Source organism: Prionailurus viverrinus, chromosome E2, assembly GCF_022837055.1.
Source record: "Prionailurus viverrinus isolate Anna chromosome E2, UM_Priviv_1.0, whole genome shotgun sequence".
Classification (NCBI taxonomy): domain Eukaryota; kingdom Metazoa; phylum Chordata; class Mammalia; order Carnivora; family Felidae; genus Prionailurus; species Prionailurus viverrinus.
This window is the reverse complement of record NC_062575.1, coordinates 40437938-40459760: the sequence shown is the minus strand read 5'-3', so window position 1 is coordinate 40459760 and position 21823 is coordinate 40437938. Positions and strand designations below refer to the sequence as shown.

General features: G+C 48.8%; 1 protein-coding gene across 3 annotated transcripts in view; it reads right to left on the bottom strand.

The window, feature by feature from the left end:
* Positions 1–21823, bottom strand: part of ZNF536 (zinc finger protein 536) — a 435554-nt gene that overhangs the window by 315982 nt on the left and 97749 nt on the right. For all 3 annotated transcript variants that reach the window (XM_047836663.1, XM_047836662.1, XM_047836664.1), the window contains exon 3: positions 1584–1699. The gene's annotated coding sequence lies outside the window, so the exon portion shown is untranslated. The remainder of the gene's footprint in view (positions 1–1583; positions 1700–21823) is intronic.

Here is a 21823-nt window from a genome sequence, read left to right as displayed (position 1 = left end):
GCAGGTCAAGGGAAATGGTTAGCCCCCTTGCAGTGCCTCCTCTCCCGCTCAGGAGCCACAGAGCATGGAATGCTCCAGAACAAGCTGGGGCAGCGGCTCCCCTGGGAAAGCCAGCCTCACGGGTCTCTTCTACCTGAGGCCCTCGGCAGTGGCGCTAAGCTGGGCTTTCGGAAACTGTGAGCATCCACGCAGCAGAATTCCTACCATCAATGTAGCAGCTAAATATTGTAAGACTCCTAACTCCCCCATCTGTGTTTTGCCTCCCAAGAGGGAAAATAGTCTTCACAGACATTCCCTTATCTGGCAGGCAAATTCTAAACCTTACTGGCAATCACAGTCTTGTTTTCCCAACCAAACAGCTATGGAACCAAAAATTGCTCTGCCTGTGATATGCTGAGGAGGGAAGTAGCCAAACAGCTCGGTCTGGAAGCCCGGGGCCGGGAGGCCCTTGGTTTCTCCACCGCCAGAGAAGAGCCGGGGCCCTGCAGAAGTCCCCGCTGCCGGGGGAGGCCCGCCGGGCCGCTGGCGTTCACTGCTCCTTGTTCTTAACACGGAATACACCCACCAAGAAGCTGACGGAAAACACTCACCACGGTGTGAAATCAACACTTTCTAACTCAAATAAAGGGGGTAAAAAAAGGGAAAACTTCCAACCCTTTTGTGGCAAATATTTTCTCCCATGAGACGATGTGAGGCAGCCGCCCCCTCCCCCCCCCCCCCCCCCCCCCCGCCCCGTGGCCCTGTGCCCTGCCGCCACGCGTACCTTGGCACGCCACACCCTCACTTTCCAGCTTACGGTCTCTCCCTGCGTTTCACCTGGCCCTGCCCATTCTTCACGCTGGAACCCCGTACCTGGGCAACTGCTAATAAACCGAATCTAAGGATAACTATAGAAGCCTAATTGATAGGGGCCTTTATCGACTGGCCTTGATGTCTATCTGAGGTTCTCAACAGCCAAGATTTAAATGTTTCATTTTATTTCTAACTTTCACTTTTGCACATTTCAGCAATGTCAGGCTGAGAGGTATGGTTTTACTATCAGAAAGAATCATGGTGCAGAATAATTTATGACTTCAGCTTGGGCTTTCAGAAAAGCTATTTCAAATCTTCACTTTGATTTGCTTGTATCAAAACTACTCAAAATAACAGCGGCCCTTTCTCGGAACCGGAATATGTTAGCGGCACCTCAGGATTGCGAACTGAAGCCTCAGATTTATCCCAGAAGAAAACTTGAGAAGGGAATTAAGTCACAGAGGGGAAAATAACCCTTTTTTTGTGAGTCCTTTGTTCCCCCCCCCCCAACCCATTCCCCAGACACACACCCAAACCACAAAGGAAAACCTCCCGGCCCTGGGGAAAGGTCCTGTGGGCCACCACTCAGCCAGAGCTCTTGGGCAGGCAGGGGAGTCCTACCGGGGTGATGGGGGTGGGGGGTGGGGGGAGGAAAGCCAGGAGGAAGCCCCTGGGGCCAGGAGGAGAGAGAGAAGGGCTATTTGGTCGGGATCTGTGTTAGGTCAACTCCACAAAGCAGAAGGAAACGATGTGTGTCCAGGGCAGAGAGTTCTAATATCGTTAAGACTCACCTTAGCAGCTTAACGGCATACTTGTCTTAAGGACTGTCAGTCTCGTGAGAAAACACCCCAGAAAGGATGTGGCTGATCCAGGCACTGACAGATCGCCAGAGGGGCGTCCCAGTTCCCTATCACAAAAGGAAATATAGAAAGAAATGATGTAAAGTGAAATGTAACAAATTCACCAAATCACAGCAATACGCAGAGGTCAAGGAAATTCAACTGAAAAGGTTAAAGATGAAATCAAATCCCGTGTAGGAGAATGAAAATCTATCCCAATGCAAGGCCACCGGTGACGTGCTGTAGACAAGAAGCTAAATACTGCCTAGCACTGGGATCCTTCATTTTCATCAGATCAATAAAAGCTTATATTTATCAGGATTCCAAGCAGCTGCCACTTCTGACAACCTCCACTTTATTTTCTCACTCCTTGTGCTGTATCAGGGCAAAGAGGAGAGGAGAAGCAGCTTTTAATGCTATTTACACCTGAAGACACAATTCCATTAAGAGGTCCTGTTTTGTTAAAGAAACAGGGATTGATATGATTATATTGGCAGGAGCGCGGGAAGTCCCTTTGTTCCTCCCCCCATGTTTTCCCCTTTGCAATCCAGACCCCAGCTCGGAGATTTCCTGACACCAAGTCTGCGTGCGAGCACTTTTTTGTTCAAACTTACCATTTACAAAGAGAGGCAAGGCTTTCTGCTAAAACAGTTACCACTCTAATCATCTGTACAACAATATTTGCTATCAGGCATTCTAAATAGATTATCACCAGTCCATCTGTGTCATTATTGATTTATAAGGCTCTAAGCAGCTTTAGAATAGAAGCTTTCCCACTGAAGGGTTTCTTGTATAAATCAGAGCCGTGCTCAAATATAGCAGCCATCACTCAAGATATTGTTCTTAAAATCATAACAAGAAGGAGAAAATGATAAATTGCTTGTAATATACTGATCCAAACTGATATGCAAATCTTGTTTTTTAAATATATTACTTGAGTAAAAAGAGGCATCATTAACATATGAATGCTATATGCAAATGATAGTGACAGAGCAGATGTTGGTGCATGTAATTGACCTATATGTGAATTGCATCAGAACCCTTAACTCTATTAATTCACTACCCAGTAACTAGATATTGTCCAAAAAGTACATTCTTTGAAACCATATACTGGAAGCAGAGCTGACAGGGTTCCAAGGATTCTGGAACAAGGTCACTGTCACTAGTATTTTGCTGTCATCTGCATTCCCCTTCTTATGGATGACATCATCATGGGGCCGTGTAAATCGATCACTTAATAGCATTTAGAAAATACTGCAGTGGGGAACAGGTTATAAAAAAAAATGCCCCAGTTTTATTCTTTTTCTTGGCAGAAATGTCATACCTCTTAAACTGAGGGTTTGTGCATGAGTGCACTGTGAAACACACAGATGCCATTTTATTCCCCGTCTTTATTTTTCCACTTCTTCTCAGAATGACATTAAATTGTATTAAATAGCCTTTTGTCCACAGGGCACAGACCACCCCGCATATGATAATGTATTAATGCCCCACGTTCCAGCCACTGAGCTGAAACATTCTGAGACTTGGAGGATAAGTATGAAGCACCATTGTGTGTATAGCCTGCTAACAACTGTGACACATACTAATAGAAACATACCTAATAAATTACTGCTTTCAGGTCTAGCAAGCTGACATTTCTCTGCAAGGGACAATTTTATATTTGTGGCGCAGAACAAAATTGCTTCATATGAAGCCACTGTGGATTAGCATAAAAATTAACACTTAAATTTCGGCTTATTTTCCACCCTCTCCTCCTGCCACAACAATCAATTCCTCTTATAAATCTGATTAGATTTTATGATGCTTATTATTCAGAGCATGTCTCAACACAGCATTCACAGGCTTGAAGACTATTTGTTTAAATAGAAAAAAGAAGCAGATAAATCTATAGGTATTTTTTATTACCCCATTCCCCACCAGTTTCTTTCTCATATTGTAACATCAGTAATTGATTGCACACATTAATTAACATGTAAGGTAGAAATTCTGCATTATGCATGATTTATTTTCCTATCTGGTGAGTAGGTTTGTCTGCTGCCCTTGTGTTTCTAGGACATTGGGCTCGATTCTGGTCCAGACATAAATGCCAATGCTCATTCCCCCTGAAAGTTATTAATGTCAGATATGAAATGAGATTTTTTATTTCACCTGCTTACTAATCCACAAAAGCTGTTTTGAGTGATGCAGGCTTAAACGCCAAAATTTGAAATGATATATTGCTATATCTGATAACATGCAAATATGTTCATTAGACATAATTTAGCAGGAGAGAATGGCAATACTTTTATAACAAGTCTAGGTCAAAAATGGTTGTTAATTAAACAAGTCATGAAAAATGGCATTACAAGGAGACTGTCCAGCAGACAGCAGACTTTCTAATGATACGCCGCTGATAGGTACCCAACGCTTCCCGCTAAAACAGAGAGGGGGGAGAAAACTTTCTGAGCATTTCGCATAATCTAAAGCAAGATTAGCAAAACTATATCTACATTAGGAGCCTCAAATTGATCGCATATTCTTCTTAGATTTTAATGGTAACATACTATACTTTTCCATTTCAAGACGTGATTTCACTTTCTGTCTTAGGAGCTTAAAGTGATTTATATGGTTGACTCCTTCACAAATAAACCAGAAAAGAAATTAATATTATATCCGGCCATGCTGCCGGCTGCCCTGAGTGTTTATGGCTGTGTATTTTAAATCAAGTAGAGCAATAACCAAAGGGATGGTTGGACGGTGAGGGCAGGGTTGGGCCCGAGGTGGATGAAGGATGAACACAGAGGGGGAGCCACATGCCTGTGTGTCTTCCTTTTCCTGTTGCCCTTCCCAACTGGCTGCTTCAGTTACCTAGGAAACCAGCGGTAGTAAGAACTCTTTTGATTGGCCATGAGTTGAGATTCAAGTGGGTGGGGTTCTGACACATAGGTACTATAAGCTACCTGAGCTTGGCTTCTTGGGGTGAGACTTCAGGAGTACCTGGGGGAAGAAGGGCACCTTGGGAGTTAAGTACAATCTAAAGGAAGGCAGGGTGAGCTTCCAACTGGCCACCCACGCCACCTTCCGTGCAGTGAGGAAAGTATTCATGGAGCGGGGAAGGCCGAAAACATCTTCCGGGACCAAAAGATGCCCCATACAGCCAGCGTGTATGGAAGCCATTGGTTGATGATCTACTTATTAAAGGATACTGGTAGCCAGGGTAGCCAGATACTTGAAATACAATCTGTGAAGCAGAAAAAAAAACACCTCTATGTATTTGGAGCCATGCACAGTAAGGCAAGTTGAGTGGGGAAGCAAATAACCGTCTCAGCAAACCAAAAGAAGTCCACATCTGAGCCCTCTGAACAATCAACCTATATTCATGACACCAACTCAGACACAAAAGTTATGTCTAATCCTCCCTTATGTGGGGGAGGCAGGTCCGTCCCCAAATACTTCATGTCCAAGTGTAAAATACTCTCACTCTTAGCCTGGCTTGCAGTCAACATTACTACTATTGCTAGAAATCTCACCTCATCTTTGCATTGCATTTTATGGTTTCTGTGCTTCCAAATATAGAATCTTAACTAGAGAAACAGGCACCTTAGCATTCATCCCACCTGTCTTTCATTGATAATGTGAATTTCGAAAAAAAAAAAAAGACAATGGATGGAAACTCTTTGGTGGAGGAAGAAAAGGAAATGTTAGTTCTGCAGGACCTTTGGTATTTTTTTATTCCCACGATTCCCTTCCCTGCACCTCCTGCCCACTCATGCTCCTCACGAGTTTGTCTGGACAGACAGCCCCTCCTGTCCATCCCGTCACACCACTGTCCTGGTTCCTGGACTCAACTGTCTATTGCATCCCCGTTGGGGATTCTTCCAGGTATCACGTTCCAGGAGGAGCCCAAGGATGGCTCAGGGTCACAAGACTTATGGAGGCGGTCCTGGGGGACCCTATGAATTCTCAGGCAATGGAGAAGCCCTGGAGAGGACAGCCTCAAAGACCCTAGCACACAAGTGGCATCTGGATTTCACAGTAACAGTGGATAGGTTCTGCTGTGCCTTTTACAGGGCAATAATTTCTTCTTGGGGCCCCTGGCACTATTTATCCAGCTTCATGTGACTCTATTCCCAGTGATGAGAAAGATGCCCACGGTCTACCCGGGGTCATGGTTAAAACTATTCCACGTTTCTTCAAGGGCTTCAATTCATTTCAAAGTGTTTCATTTGTTGAATGAACGAACTAACAAATGCATACATGAGCAAATAGGTGAATGAGTGAATGAAAGCACAAAGGCACGCATGCTTGGATGGATGGAGAGGTAAGTGAAGATGAAAAGAGTTTTTAAAAAGAAATAAATGCATGAATTAATGTGTAAATGCAAAAATACATATGGAAATGCAAAGTGCCTCACAAATGGATGAAAGAATAGTGCTGGTATCTCTTTAATGAACAAGTGTGTACATAAGCCCCTGTATGCCCATCTAGCGGGCTGATGTACAGTGTAAGAGAAGAAATAGTAAGGTCTTGTTCATTGTCACAGGATTTGGTCATCCATCCTTGACTTCCTTCCCATAACTCAAAGAACACAGACCCCTAGAGAACTGTGTGGGGCAGCCTGTAGGACTCTGGCAGACTTATGAGGGAGACAAATATTCCCGCCTCTGGGCTGAATCTTCAGGATAAAAGAAGTCGGTCAGGTGTTTCTGACCAGAAGACACCTGGCTTCAGTGCAATCCTACACTGGCTGGACACTGACAGAATCTTCCCTGGGAGGCAGGAGTCACAGCCATGAGGAGCAGAGATCCTAGACCAGGTCCCGGTAAATACCAGCACTGATATTGAGAAGTCACATCATCACCCAAGCCTCCCTTTCTTCATCCATTGAGTGGAGATAATGTATCCAAAAGTGCTTAGCTCAGGGTCTGGCACCTGTTACCACCCAAATACCAGCCATTAGTCTCTGAGATTGCTGAGCAGTTCTGCCCTCGGGGTCCTGGGTCCCCTGCCCATGGAAAGCTTGCTCCCAAGTGGACATCTATCTCTACCAAATGTGCTGGTGGCCAGGCTGTCCAAAGCAAGGGACTAGACCATAGGAACCTTCATGGCTGCCTTCAAGTGTATGTGTTATGTCTTCTGCCAAGTTCCACTGATCTGCCTCAATATAGACACTGGCAGATCAGTGGAACTTGGCAGAAGACATAACACATACACTTGAAGGCAGTCATGAAGGTTCCTATGGTCTTCCCACATATGAGCTGATGAAAGAACGTAGTCAAAGTTGCAGGGAAGAGCCCCGAGTCCCCTTCTTCCCTTGGTTGTCACAACCTCTCCTTGGAACCTGTGGGGTGCCATGGAAGCCAGTTAGAGAACTATTGGACTGGAAACCTCTTGGTGGTCAGGTAAACTGTTTCTTTGTGACAGCAGTCACAGTTGCATGGGGAGGCATGTCCTGGATGGCTGGTAGTCAGCAGGACCATATGCCAACCCCAGTACAGTCATCAACACCTTGCCAACCTGGTGTTGCACAGATGCACAAGAGCTAGAGAGATGTCTTCTGACACTGACAGTCCTCCAGCCTTGATTAGCCACCAACTCCTTCCTTCTGCTTCCAGCCCTGCCATTAATTCAAAGCTAGAGGCCAGTTCCCTTTGAGGCAGGCAGGCTCAGACCCAGGCATGAGCCTGGAGGAAGACTCCAGTCTTCTTGGATCTCTGGCTCCTGCTAGTAGGTAAAGAGCTACTGCCTCAGACACATGTTAGGAAAAATAAACACCGAAGACTCACCCTTAAGCAAACTGGTCATAAGACACCGCCAGAGATCACCTCCCAGAATGAAGTCAGCAACTCACCTGAAATTTCACATGTGGAATGACTGTATTTCCTCTTTCCTCCCACCTTGACTAGATTAGGGACAATGTGACCCAAATTTCAGTCATTTGCATAGCACCTTCACCTTCTCACCACATCTGCTTCCACCTGTACCATTAACTGTTATGACTTTTCTTGAAATGGACTCACAGGTTTCCCGAAATCAATTTGTTTCAAATGGAAATTTCACATAATACTGCCCTAAATAAAAAACAATATTTATGCCTCATTTAATATGTAAAATAGATGCCTCACTATATCAAAGAGGAAAACACTCAGCCACAATGAATCTGAAGTTCATCTCCTAGCGTCGGGGAAACAGTGCGGGGCGGGGAGTAGAGCATGCCAACTTTGGGGGTAGGGGCCTCCACCACATTTCTGACTTGAGCACCTGAAATCTTGACTGAGTCCCAGTTTCCTGATCTGCAAAATGGGGATGACAGTAGCACCTATCTTACAAGGTTGTTGCGAGAGTTAAATTAAGTGAGATAATTAATGACTGATTAATTGAGATGGTGTATCTGGCACATAGTTAGCTATGGCCTGTTCCCATTGTCGTTATACTAAAAGCTAAGCCAGAGGGAGGGGAAATTCTTACAGTCCTGGCCTCCTATCACGTGTCTCCCACAGAACGTGGGCTCACATACACCGAGCTAGACAAGCAGAGCGACACAGAGACAAGGCCACAGGGCTAGGCATCGGCAACCTGCCACTAGCCCAGCCAACCTCCGCAGTCCCTTTCCTTCAAGCGTACAAGTTAGGGATTGAACCCCGAGGTCTCCAAAGGACCTCTGGCCATGGGGAAATTGAATCCCCGAGGCCAACACAAGCCCAGCCTCGGCAAATAACCACTCTTCTCCAGCTCTCAGGCCATGGCAGGTGCTGGTGAGGGCAAAGAGATTCAAGAACTAACCGAGACATAAGGCCCAGTGTTCGCACAAAGGAGGAAGCAAAGGAGGCACACATCGGGATCCCTAGTCCGAGTCCCATAACTGGAGGAAGGCCTGGAAGGTGGGGGACCAGCGAGCTGGCACAGGGGTACACATCAGCACTGACCCCCAGCTCCCAAAGCTCAGCACCTGGACTGGGCCTCCCCCGTGGACTGCTTTCCCTGACTCCCACCCAAGGCCTTGGCTCACTTCCTTAACATTGTTGTTCATGGTCGTCACAACCATCACCTCAACACATTGCCTTAAGAAGTCCTGCAACGGTGGGCTTTGTAGGGTGCACTTGGGGGTGACCAGCCTTCTGCCTCCTCCCAACGCACCCCCCCCCCCAGCATCCATGGGTGAGACTTTCTCAGGAGCAGAAGTCTGTGTCTGCATCTGATTTCTGCAAAAGGAGATCACCATCTCCCAGTTTTTACATCAAAGGGTCCATCCAGCAAAGTTTATGTTTCACAGACACACACAAGAAAGGCACTCCCTCAAAAGTCTGGTAGAAACCGTGGGCCTCTGCCATGGTGAATTCACACATGCATGTTGGATTCTTAATCCCATTGCCCGGAGGATCTGGGCCTCCTCTGGGACCGCCAGTCGGCAGCCCTTATGCATATCACTCCCTCCCTCCTCGTCTCTAGATGGGTGCCAGCCCACCCAGGGTAGAGCCTTCCTGCAGGCATCCCCCAAGTGAGAGCCTCCCCCAGGGCCAGGCCCCTGCACTGGGAGAGGGAAGTGTTGAGAAGCTTGTCCACATCAGTAAATGGAGCTTGTGATTGACTATTACAGAGAGGTGCTCACCCGCCCCGGGAATCACTAGGTGTGGCTTCTGGACAGACATCCACTCATGCAGAGGTCCATTTTGAAGGCATAAACACACGCTCTCTAAAATAGGCAATGTTGAGTCTCTGGTTTAAAACGAGGGGATAAAGCCGACACTGTTTATAATCTGCTGGATCCCTCGGACTTGTAAGCCCTTTTCCAGAAACATTCATGTGAAAGGCACTTTCTTCGGAGTGGGCACTTGTCTTGTTCCCAGTCAAGCCAGAATGATGGTACCATAGAAGGGCTTACCCAGGGGCCACATGTGTCCCCATGGGGGTGGGGGAGAGGGCAGACCCAGACTGGGACACGCTGAAGCTGACGGCCCAGCCCCCGCCCTTTCTTCAACTGGCTCATCACAAGAGGACTGATCCCTGCAGCTCTCTGGCCAAGCATGATGGTGACAAAACCCGAATCATTTCTTCAGGTGTTTACTGCTCTACAGTCTTTATGAAAACAAACAGTGTAAGAAACCAACAACAACAAAAGAATGTATTTTCTCATTTCTTTGAATTGTTCTGCTTGGCAATTTTATTGCACATTAGTTCAAAATAAGCTGCCAATAAAGTTGGATAAAATTAAACTCACACTGGAGTTTTCCCTTCAATAATTTGTGTCGGGTTGTTTTTATTTTCATAAGGATTTGAAGTGCAACGTTATCTCAGGTTCAGAATTTCACTGTCTGGATGGTCACAACTTAACTCCTACTGGGCTTATGAATTCCAATTCTAGTTCTTTTAAAACGAGCTTGGTTTTACTGTTGTGGTAGTTCGTCTTCTCCTGTACAAAAAGCACAACATTACACCAGAATCATCCACACCATAACTAGCCCTAGAAAATTACGTGATTTCTGGGCGCCTGGGTGGCTCAGTTGGTTGAGCGTCCAACATTAGCTCAGGTCATGATCTTGTGGTTCATGAGTTCAAGCCCCACGTCAGGCTCTGTGCTGACAGCTCAGAGCCTGGAACCTGCTTCAGATTCCGTGTCTCCCTCTTTCTCTGCCCCTCCCCTGCTCATGCTCTGTCTCTGTCTCTCAAAAATGAATAAACATTAAAAAAATTGTTTTTAAAAGAAAAAGAAAATTACGTGATTTCTAATTTAGCAGAACCTCAGAACATGGAAGGATCCACAGCCCAAAGTCAACACTTTGTTTCGATGTATGATTTCAGGAAAATACTTTTTTTTCTTTTTTTAAAGGTAGCATTTGTGGATAGACCAAAATGATTCAATTTAAGATAGCAAAAAAGAAACATCTTGGGAGTAAAAATAATGTGCTATCGTAATTTGATTACAGCAAAAATCAAACGTTGTGTGTTGTAAGCAAACAATAAGAATTTTTATGCAACTAAACATTTTTCTGGCTATAACCATGATTTATACAATGAAAATGATAAATTTAATCCCATCACCAGTAGATCAATTGCAGGTATAACAGATAAAACCAGAATAAATCATCGTATCACTGTATTGGAAACACAAGCAGCAGATAGAGGGGAGTTTAGACTTTAAACTGAAAGCTGTTTCCAGGCATTCCAAGGACAATTTGCAGCGGAGAAGTTCAATGTATACATAAAGTCATCTGATCCAAATATGCTAATGATTTTTACTGGTCAAATCTTAAAAGTGAGGTTTATTTTTATGAGGATGCATTAATTAACCCAGTATGTACTATCTTTGAGACTATCTTGCCAGGGACTTTCATTTAAACATGTTTATTATGAAATGTTTGCATTCTCCACATTTGTGGCCCACACACGGATTATTTCATACTTTCCTTTAGAGCACTTAGAAAAGTTAAAAGGAGTTATTGTTTTTGATTAATGCCATTTTGGGCAGTTAAAAAAAAAAGGGAGTTCTAAATCCTAGCTCTGCATAAATTCTTTGACATTACAAACAATCTCTGTGAGTTCCACTGCACGGAGATATGGGGGGGCGCGGGGCCGTCCCGGGTTTGCTTTAAGGTGGCCTGCTGAAACCGAACCTTGTTAACTTCGGTGTTTGCATGAACTCGTGCGGAATAGCAATGCGGCCCGACGTGATGCAGCTCTCAGTCTCGAGGGGAGAGGCAGTGTGTGCAGGGCCGTGGCGTGGTACCACACAGATGGGAGTTCTAAAGCCCTGCCTGTCATCTTTTGATTAAGAAAAGGAAATGATTTCACTAAAAAGATATTCCCTCTTGTGTTGTTTTGTTTTAACTGAGTTTGTACTTTCCACCAAACTGGACATATTTATTGAGACTCATAAGTTACTTCACGATTACCAACATCACTGCAATCTCAACAAACTATTTTTTTCCTTGCCAATTATCCAAATATCATAACTATAAAATATCTTAAAACATTCTCCATACTGTAAACATCTTAGCTACAAAGCTTTGAGTGTAAACAGTATGATGCATCAGAATGGTTTTAAGCGATGTTATAAAAACTGCTCTTAAAAACTAAACAAAAATGTAAAGCTCCCATCTGTTTTATGAGTTCTCCACTGCTGAACGGCTGCTGTGTGCCAGTTCACTGAACCATGGCTTGCTAAAGAGATTTCTGGGGTCACAGATTGAAAACACAAAGAGCACGTCTTTAATGGTGGGATTTTTTTTTCCCCCAAGTCTTCCTGCCATGGCTGGAACCGAATTAAGTGCACAGCAGCAGAAGATGGGCAGCCGACGCTCGCGATGCCTGTCGCAGAAGAGAGAGCCCTCTCTCTGAGAGACTCGTGTTTTATAAAGGAAGTCATCGCCGCAGCTACCTTGCGTTCTTCGGTGGTTGTATCCCTGTGACCTCAATACGCTCTTACTTCCTCACGGAATTTTCTTTGGGGCCCTGCACGTACAAGTTAAAAATAGACAGCAAACTGCATACTAGGAAAAAGCATTGAGGCTTATTTTTGTGTATATATGCACATATGAGACAATAATAATTGAGAGAGTGCCATCTTCCCTCTGCTCCAAGCCCTGGCCCAAGGGGATGTGAGAGAGCCCGGGCAGGTGAGAGGCTTGTCAAAGATGCAAGAGGAAAACTATCCTTCACTTGGGACGTTTGTCTCCAATGCGCTGGGAAGGCGAGAAGGGGAAGTGACTAAAAGAGAATGTGCATGGAATCCAGTCCCTTTGCTCAGATGACATTGTTGTGCAGCGGGGCGGGGGGGGGGGGGGGTGGGGGGGGGTGGGAGGGGGAAGCTGAGTCTAGTGCAGTCTCCCATCAGGGACGGCACTGCTGCCCCAGATGTATTCCAGGCGCCCTCTTAACACCTGCCACCTTGTCCCCTGAGGCCACATCTGAGGAATAACAGCCAGTGTGGCCACGGGGTTTGGGCTTCCTAGGCAAGCTACCTGGCCCCTCCTGTTCCTCCAGATATGGAGCCAATGGGGCCTTGGGGGTGTCTCTGACCCCCCACCCCAGGAGAGGCTCAGACCTCCTGAGTGTCTGGGGGTGTCTCTCCAACCCCCGTCAGCCCCCAGGCCAAGTCTGACCAGCTGTCCGTATTCTCACTGCTGCCCTCTAGGACAGCAGACACTCCCAGAGCTGGGACAGGCTGGGTAGCAGTCTGCCAGGGACTGGGGCCGGTTTAGCTGGGAGTTGGCCTGCCCTTCCTGGGGTGACAAGTGCACATGAGACCTCCTGCAACAGTCATCCAGCTACAACTGTGAGACACCCCTAGATGGGAGTCCTAAACAGACATCCAGGGAAAAGGAACGTCTCCCGGTCCACAGAGGCCACCCACCCACAGCTCCCGGCGCCTGTCTGGAGCATGCCTGCCACCGTCTCCCTCCCCAACCTCTCTTCCACACCCCAGGGCTATGGCTGTCCCGCCTTTCAGCCTACAGTGCAGAGGCCTTATAACCCTCACCCCCACGTGGGGTTGTCCCAGCTCTACGAGCGGCTTTGTGGGTCAGAGCAAGAGCCCTGTCGGGGGCAAGGAACCCTCACCCAGGGACCTGCGAAGGCCAGCATATCAGTGAGCAGCTCTCTGCCCAGGGGCGGGCCAGGCCCTGAGGGGGCCATACCCTGAGGCCAGGGGGCACTGCTCAGGGGACCCTTGGGAAGCAGACCCGAGTCCCCACACTTGCTCACTCCCCTTGATAGGTGCACACCTCCCACCGGCGTGTCACGCCTGCACTGCACGCAGCAGACCAGCAAGCAAGAGAGACGCTCCTCCGGTGGGTGGTCAGGGGCCGCTCGCTGGCCCCACGAGCCGTTCTGGGCCTTCTGCTGCACTCGGGGCTTCAAGAGCCCCACCCGGGCCCCAGACCCCACCACACGCCCACCGTCTCTGTCCGGAGCAGCAGGGGGCCCGAGGATCGCCCAGCCTGTGGGTCCTGTGGGCTGGCGTGATTCTGCGCACATTCCAAATTTAAATCTGGGACGCTCTCCCCTTTCTTCACCGCTCCAGAACATGGGGGAGGCATCTGCCTGGAAACAGCTGTCACCCAAAGAAGGAGGCGGCACATGCGGATCTCCTGCGAGCACCACCATCCAAAGTCACACATCAGCCAGGGTTACTTAGCTACGGAGCTTCAGAGCCCGGGGGCGGGGGGGAGGGCCAGGCAGAGAGAGGTGCGGAGCGGCACCCCCCGGATCCCGGGGCCCCACGCTCCTACAGAACTCAGCACTGGGCACTGCATCCCTGCCTCGTCATAGGGAAACTGAGGCTCAAAGAGGTCACACAGCGACTAAAATAATACAGCAGCCACAGTAAGAAACAATGAGAACTGACATGCAACTAGCACACACTGATCCTCAGCACCAGCGGGCTCCCCTTGGTGAGGCCCGCGTTCAAACCCTGACAACCACCCTGTGAAATGCTATCAGCCCTGCCCTAGCGCAGGAGGAGGAAACACAGGCAAAGGAAGGTCAAGCAATTTGCCCGAGGCTAAGTTACCAACAAGGGATAGGACTAGGAGTCCAAGCCAGGCTGTCTGGCTCCCTTCCCCTGCCACCACGCCACACGGTCTGTCATCATCGTCACTGTCATCAGAGCAAACATGCAGCTCGTGCTGGGAGCCCAGACGGTGCTAAGCTCCTTCAACTTGATGCAATCTCTATCTCATCTCCATTATTCATTCACTTGATCCCCAAGACACAGATACCAGGAACATGGGGCTCAGAGATGTGGTGCAATTTTCTAAAGATCAACCAGCGAATGAGGCGCGAGCAGGCACAAGCTCCCGAGAGGGGGCGGCGAGCTAGGCTTGGGACCGGCACACTCCCGGAGAGGACTCGCCCTGGGCTGCAGCAGGGCCTCTGGCCAGGATCCGGAACGGGTTTCAGAAGAAGAAACAGGACAAGCACCGGTGTGATGTGCTCGTCAAAGCACCGGAGATGCTGTTTGGGATTTGCTGTTGTTGCCAACCCATGTGTACTTCCCACGAAGGCTAATCTCAACTATAATGAGGGTTTACACTAAGTCTAGAGAAAGGAGGGAGGCCAAGCCTAAATCTACAGTTTGTGCAGACAGTGGTGGGAGTTACGACAAACACTGACCATATTTAGGAGAAGTTGGGAGACTGGGGGCGCCAGCCATTCGGCTCAACGGCCCAGCTCAGTGGGCCAAGCAGCCTGGGGGGCAGTGTCCAGCGCCAGCCCTGGCTTCCCTGGCTGTGCAGAGCTGCAGGCAGGGGTTTCCATCAGTCTCCCTTCAGGGCGGTCCAAGTTCCACTAGCAGCAATGGGGACTGACTGGAGGGACAAAGCAGCAGAATTACAAAGGAGTCACACGCTGGCTGCCTCAGGAAATGCTGAGGTGCCCGGGGATGAGCCTCCATGCACAAGACCTAGAAGAGAGGGTCCTCGAAGCCAGGGACCTGAAAAGCCACTAGCTACCCTTCCCTGAGTTCCCACAGCCTAGATACAGACGACATGAAAAATGCTGGCGGGTCAGGCTGCACTTTCCTCGAACTAATCACTAATGAAGTTTGGGGTGAGCTATTTTGAAAGCAGCCCACACAGCATAACCACACGCCGTCATCAGCTGCGATCCTCAAATGCAATTTCATTCATAATTAAATATGAAAAAGCCACCACCTTAAAATAACATCAGGGGTCACAGCTGAACTCCTAGGCCTGGGTCTGTGAATCCTGGCCTCTGCTGACCTCTCCGAGTTGGTCCCCAACACCTCCCAGGCACACACTCCAGCCCCACACAGCTGCGAGCCTACCTCCACACCTCTGCCCATCCCACCCTGCCTTCTATGCACACTCTTCTCCCTCCTCTGCCTCCGGGGACCAGCTGGGACTCAAAATTCAGCTTGAGCACCGTCTCTCCAGAGGAACCTTGGACAGGCCAACACTGAAGCGCCCTTCACCAGCTTGTGAACTCTACAGCCATTGCTTCTACAACCTGTCTGGCAAGGCTGCTTGTGTCCTGCCTTGTGCTCTCTTCTCTAGCCCTTTCAAGCACCATTAGCGTTCCACACATGGGTGTCCCATTCATTCATTCATTCATTCATTCACTCACTCATTCATTCATAATGCTTACTGAGCACCTGCCATGTGTCAGACACCAGAGAAGCAACAGTGAATGGTCAGCCAGGGTCCCTGCCCTCCTGAAGGGCACCTTCTAGAGACAACAGATGAGAAACACAGCAATAAACACACAACAGACTTTTCTAGCTGGCGTCTCAGTCTGCCATGGTCAGGCCCTGCCCTACACTCATGTTGGAGTCTAAACTAGTGTAGGACACAGTCTACACTGGCCAGCCCAGAGTTCTGGGCAGGATCACCTCCTCCCTTGTCCATCCATGGCTCTGCCTCCAGAACTCCTCCTGGATCTGCATTTAAGAGAGATTCATTTGGTAGGGACAGTTGGAGCTGGGCCAGTGTCAGCCCTTGAGCCCCGTGGTTTTATTGGCCACTGGATGGCCCAGTGTTGAGCTTTGGTAGCAACAGCTGGAGGGGACCTGTTCAGCACCAAGACAGAAGATAAGCCCATACCCTAAGCTCAGGTGGTTAGTGAACAAGCAGAAATGTTTCAAAGACCACCATCTGGGGCAGCTCCAATGAGGAAGATTCTGTCCACGCGCTGGGGTAGAACAGGGAGCTGTGGAGACAGTGGTCCTCGCAGCCTCGGGGAACATGTTGACTGAGGGAAGAAAAGATGCCCTCAAGAGCCAGGGCCCAGAGGCCAGGGAAGAGGTACACTAGGCATCAGGAAGGGGACCGGGTGACCAGACACTCGCCGCACTGACCCAGCACCTGCTGGTGCCAGGCAGGGACATCCTATAAAGAGAGGCTGGTGGGGCCAGGCTTCCAGAAGCTCACGGCCTCAAGGGAGAGGTGCTGCACTTGTGAGGCCAGTCAGTCAAGACATGTACGCAGCAGGAGGCATTATAGCACCTCACTCTTGAGATTGACCATCTAACTGAACTCCGTACGCGCATTGTTTTCTTTGATCCACAAAAGCCCTATCACAGAGGTGAGGAAACCAAGGCTCCAAGAGGTCAAGTGACATGTCCAAGGTCACGCAGCAAACACTGGAACCAATGACCTGATCCTGAGGCTGCTTCCTTCCCACCCCTGCTAAACTGACCACCCTCTGGCCTCAGCTGCTCCTCAGTGGCTTCCTGTGTCACTCCCCCAGTCTTACACGTCTTACAGAGACCCCGGGGTCCTCATCATGAATAACAGTGGTCACCGTGGTCAAGTTGCTGTGTGATATTCCCACAATGCTGCCATCATCCCAATAAACCCAGTAAACAGACGAGAAGACAAAAAGTGTGGTCTCCCCACGGTGACTGGGGAAATACACCCCAACCTGCTGTCACACTGACACACCCCAACCCAACTCCTATTCTCAGGGTCCCACTCTCCTCATCTGAAAGCAGAAGGAACACTCACCCTGCCACACGGGAATTTGGTTGGAATCCCAAAAGAGAAGGATAGGTTTCAGGGGCTGAGAAGTTCATTTCTGGACTTTCTGAGTACTCAGCAAATAAGCTTTTATGAACATCTTTCTCCACCCCTCCCGAAGAATTGCACAGCTCTGGGTCCAATTTGGATACCACTCTCAATACCCCAACCATCATCAGAACCATGACTCTTTCTACATAAAGGGAAGAGAATGTTCTGGAACCCCAAGCACTCGCTTCCCATTGGCTAAGCTGCTTCTTTTTCTGGTTGCTACCACGCTCAGATGCACGAGCGGCGCTCTCGTCTTACTGCAAGTTGTGGGTCTGTCACCAATCATGTCCATCAATAATCAGCAGATTATCAGCCTGCTTGTGCAGACACTTCTATTTTCAACCTGAAGGGTGGTTTGGGGGTTTCTTTTAAATTTAACTCTCCTCATTAAGGATTCATAGCACACCAAAAGAGCGATGTTTTTAAAAAAAAAAAATTCATCTTTGCAGAGAAGGAATATCAGCAAAAATAATCACTATTCCAGGCTCAACAATGAGTCCCTAATGAGGACAGCAGTCATCAGTTAAATAAACATATCATTAGGGAGAGAATGGGTGTGTCAACACAGACACAGTCCACTAATTTGGGGGTGGGGGTCGTCTGTGGTTAGTCTCAATGGGGTCCGGGGCTGGGGAGGCGGGTGTGTCTGGGGCAGAGTCGTGGGTCACCTTTCAGAGGTAGGGCTCAGGGGGTGGGCGAGGTCAGGTGGGATCAGGTGGGAGCTACCAAGGAGGCAAACGTCTGAAGGCAGACAATGGGACACTGCCCTGGGGGTCGGGCGGGCCTGCAGTAGTGAGCTGGTTTTACCCTGAAAAGCTCCAGAAGGCTCCAGACAGAGATAGCACACGGACAAGGTAGATGAAGAAGAGGAGCTTCTAAACCAGAGGTCCCAGAGGCGGTGTTGTTCCCAGAGGCCAAGCCCTGCCTGGGCAGCCAGTGTGGACACAAGGTATGCACCCAGCTCTTCGTCTAGCAGACCCACAACCATGCTTCTTCCTTTGACAGCACAGAATCAAGTGGACCTCCATGAGGACCCCCAGCCTCTTTGTCTGGGGTCCACAGTCCTCTAGAGACGAAACCCGAGCTCTAGCCAGGGAGAGGAGGCTGGGTCATGGCAGCGTGCTCTCTCTCCACAAATACTCTCTGAGTACTTCCTAGGTACCAAGCAGCATACTAGACGCTAGGCTGCAGCATGGAGCAAGATGCATTTGGCCCTTTCTCTCAGGGGACTCAAATGTGCAGGACAGGGAAGAACCAAATTAGGATAAGGAGAGGTGATAAGAAAGTGTCAGAGAGGGAAGAAACTGGGTAAGAGACAGCCAGCAGGTGGGAGGTGGGGCAAGGCCTTTGAGAGGAGGGGACCTTTGAGCCAAGGCCTAGGGGAAGGACAGTCCCAGCAAAGGAGAAGAAGGCAAGAGTGAGAAGTGGGGGCAGCGGCGAAGGGCGTGTGTGCAACGGAGGGTGTGCCCATGCACGCTCCCTGGGGAACCGCTCCTCGGAGGACAGAAGGGCTGGGGTCACCGGCACCCCTGCAGGCAGAGAAGGCAAGACAAGGGCAAGCATTTGTAATGGGTACAGGCTGGGTGAGAAAGGCCCCGGAGAGCCCTGCTTTCTCAGGGGAGGCCAGGTCAGTAGCAACAGAGGACAGCAAAGAGGAGGAGGACAGTGTGGCCATTTTGGAGAGCAAGCCCTAGAGAAATGTGGCAAAACCACGGCGCACCGAGCGCCCGCTTCTTGTCTGTTGTCATGGATCCACGGAAAGACCCACCAGCCGGACTGTGCAATATTCTACGGGGAATTGAGGCACAGGGAAGTAGCAAAGACCAGGTGGCTATCTGAGCTCACCTGAGGCTGTGGTTTTTGTCAGGTGCACAGGATGGAAGAGAAGGAGGCCAGGGGGACTGAGGAGGGATGTAAGGAAGTAATTGAAATGACGGACATGACCTCTAATCTGGGCGAAGATGATCAAGAAGGCAGGGAAAAGGGACGGTGAAGCAGCAGCATCGGTGGCTGAAGACATCTGTCATTTGACAGTGGAGGCATCACCAAATGCGAGTTGGAAGAAAAGGCAGTGATGGACAGAAGGAAGGATGGGTGAAGGCCAGACTTCAGAGGCAGCGCAGGTACTGGTCCTGGGCTGGATGGCCAAAGTCAAGTGGAAGAAAGCTTGCCAGAGATGAGAAGGGCAAGCGAACAGAGCCCAGCCTGTTGGATCCGTGACCTTGACGCTCTTGGGCAATGAAACCAGCCAAGAGACCTGCAGAAACTCAAAGTAAAAGCGTATTTTCTTGAAACACCGATACCAAAAGGCAGGGACATGAATAGCTTCCCTCACTCCCTCAACAAAGAAAGCCCACTGGAAATAAGCATTACTGTAACAGCGGCAGAAGAGATCTAAGATTGTGGTGTCCATGAACCATCTCATAGGAAATGATAAACTGTCCTAAAGGTAAACAATATTCTTATTTGCTGGTATCACCGACCTCATCCCTGATTTCCCCAGTCCACTGCTGGAAATGCAGGAGACACCGAGGCCCGTAGCTCTCAACTCCAAAAATGCAAGTGTGGAGCCGAGCGGCACAGTTATCTTCTGGGAACCATGCCTCAAGCAAGGGCATCACTGGCCCTCAGGCCAACGTGTGCCCAGTAAGCAGGGAGCCCTCAGGGCTTTGAGATGGGCTCATCTGTGACACCTGTTACCCGGACACCTGTTTCTAACCCATGCTGCATCTTGAGGGCAGGTCAGGGCCGGTGAAGCCTGCCCACAGGCCACTATTTCATAGGCATGGCCTCAAAGCACACAGATGTCAATGTGGGGGAGCCTTCCTCGAGTACACCTCCCAGAAATGGGAATCTACGGCCCAGAGCGGGCCACGCCGCCTTTCTAAGTACCTTTGGTGGCAAAGCAAGGCCTTCAATCAGGCCTCATGACTCCCAGCTCCAAAGTCAAGGGTCTTCTGAGTCCCTCGGCTTCTCCCCGGCCCAGAATACTGCAAGGCTGTCACACAGTGAAGGTGGACACAAAGGTAAAATGCCCCAACCAGCCTATACCCACAAGACCCCGGGTGCAGGAAACTGACATCAAGAGTGAGTTTCGCCCCAGTTCTGCAGCTCCTGTCCAAGCTGCTTACGCTACCAAATTTATTTCAACATAATACCAATGGCCACAAACTTAAATACAATCAGACGTAGGACAATTAATATTTAACATGCGGGCACCCAGAGCCTCCTGACAGTATGATACATAAAGTATATTACTCAATATTTACCCAACTCAGGAAAATCAGTCGTGGTACTGGTGCTGGTGGTGAGAGTAGTCATAATAACAGAGCCAAAGTAGTATCTATTGATGCCTACTGTATACCAGGCAGACTATGAAGTACTTTCAAATACAGCATCTCATTTAAGTCGTGAGATTATAAAATCTCAGTGAAAACATACCATCTTTGCAATATTTTCATCTGTTCTACTCAATCAATACGTTTCAAAAAATCAAGTAGCACAGTTCGATAATACTCAGATCAATGCTGATTTTTCTTGAGAAATTTGGTGGAGAAAAGTCTCTCCCCCCCCCCCCAAGTGCAGACCCAGTAAGTTAAGTTATGCCCCAGAGCAAAATATCCTGCCACAGTCATAAATCTCCATTTAAAAAGTGTGTGTTTTAATGGAAATATTGATGACCTCAGACCGAACAGCAGGGACCAAACAGGGCAGCAAGCAGGACTGATAAACCTGTATGTGTACCTTCCCCGGGGCCTTCCAGGGTCTGTCCAAAAGACAGCTCCAACAAGTACTTGCAAGGGTCACAAATCAGCTGCTCTCTTGAATGTGATTCAATCGCCACTTTTACAAATGTTTTATTGCATCCGCTGGTCCCACTTTACAAAACAGAACTCCATTAATAGCACTCCCTTCGCATTTCTCTCTACAAGCAGATATTCTGCTCAACAGGCTTGAAATAGATCCCTCCCCATCTCTTATTCCCCGGCCCCCCACCTCTAAAATTCCGACTGAGCGTATTTTTACTCAAAGGGCAAAGTTGGACCAGGATTATGTGTGTTTTCTGTGCAAAGGATATGTTTTCAAGTAGCAGGACCACATTCCTGCGAAGCCAAAATATTCCCTGTAAGCTGATTGCTCCGGTCCTTTCGGACTTTTCTCAATAAGGCTCTGTTCTGCTGGCTTGTGGTTGTGTGACCCGTGCTCTCAGGTGGGGCTCGGGACAGGTGTTCGTCTCCCGAGACATCACAGATGCACTCTGACCCGGCCCTTCCCACTCCTGGGGTGCCTCTCCCATGAAGATGCTGACCTTCTTGACGTGCCGTTTACACAGCAGGCCTGCAATTTAGATCCATTGTTGGAAGATCTAAAAGAGGTCCCCTTGGTAAGTGCAGTCTCTACCGTCTTAATTCTCATGGCTCACTCTTGACAACGCCTCAACATTCTGTTTCTCTAGGGGGCACAGAAGGAGAGGAGACAGAGAGGAACCCGCAGGAACAAGATCAGAGCAGCCAATATTAAAAAAAAAAAGTTTACTTATTTATTGTGAGAGATAAAGAGACAGCCTAAGCAGGGCAGGGGCAGAGAGAGAGAGAGAGAGGGAATCCCAAGCGGGCTCCGCGCTATCAGCACAGAGCCTGACACGAGGCTCGAACCCTCGAAACCGTGAGATCATGCCGAAACCAA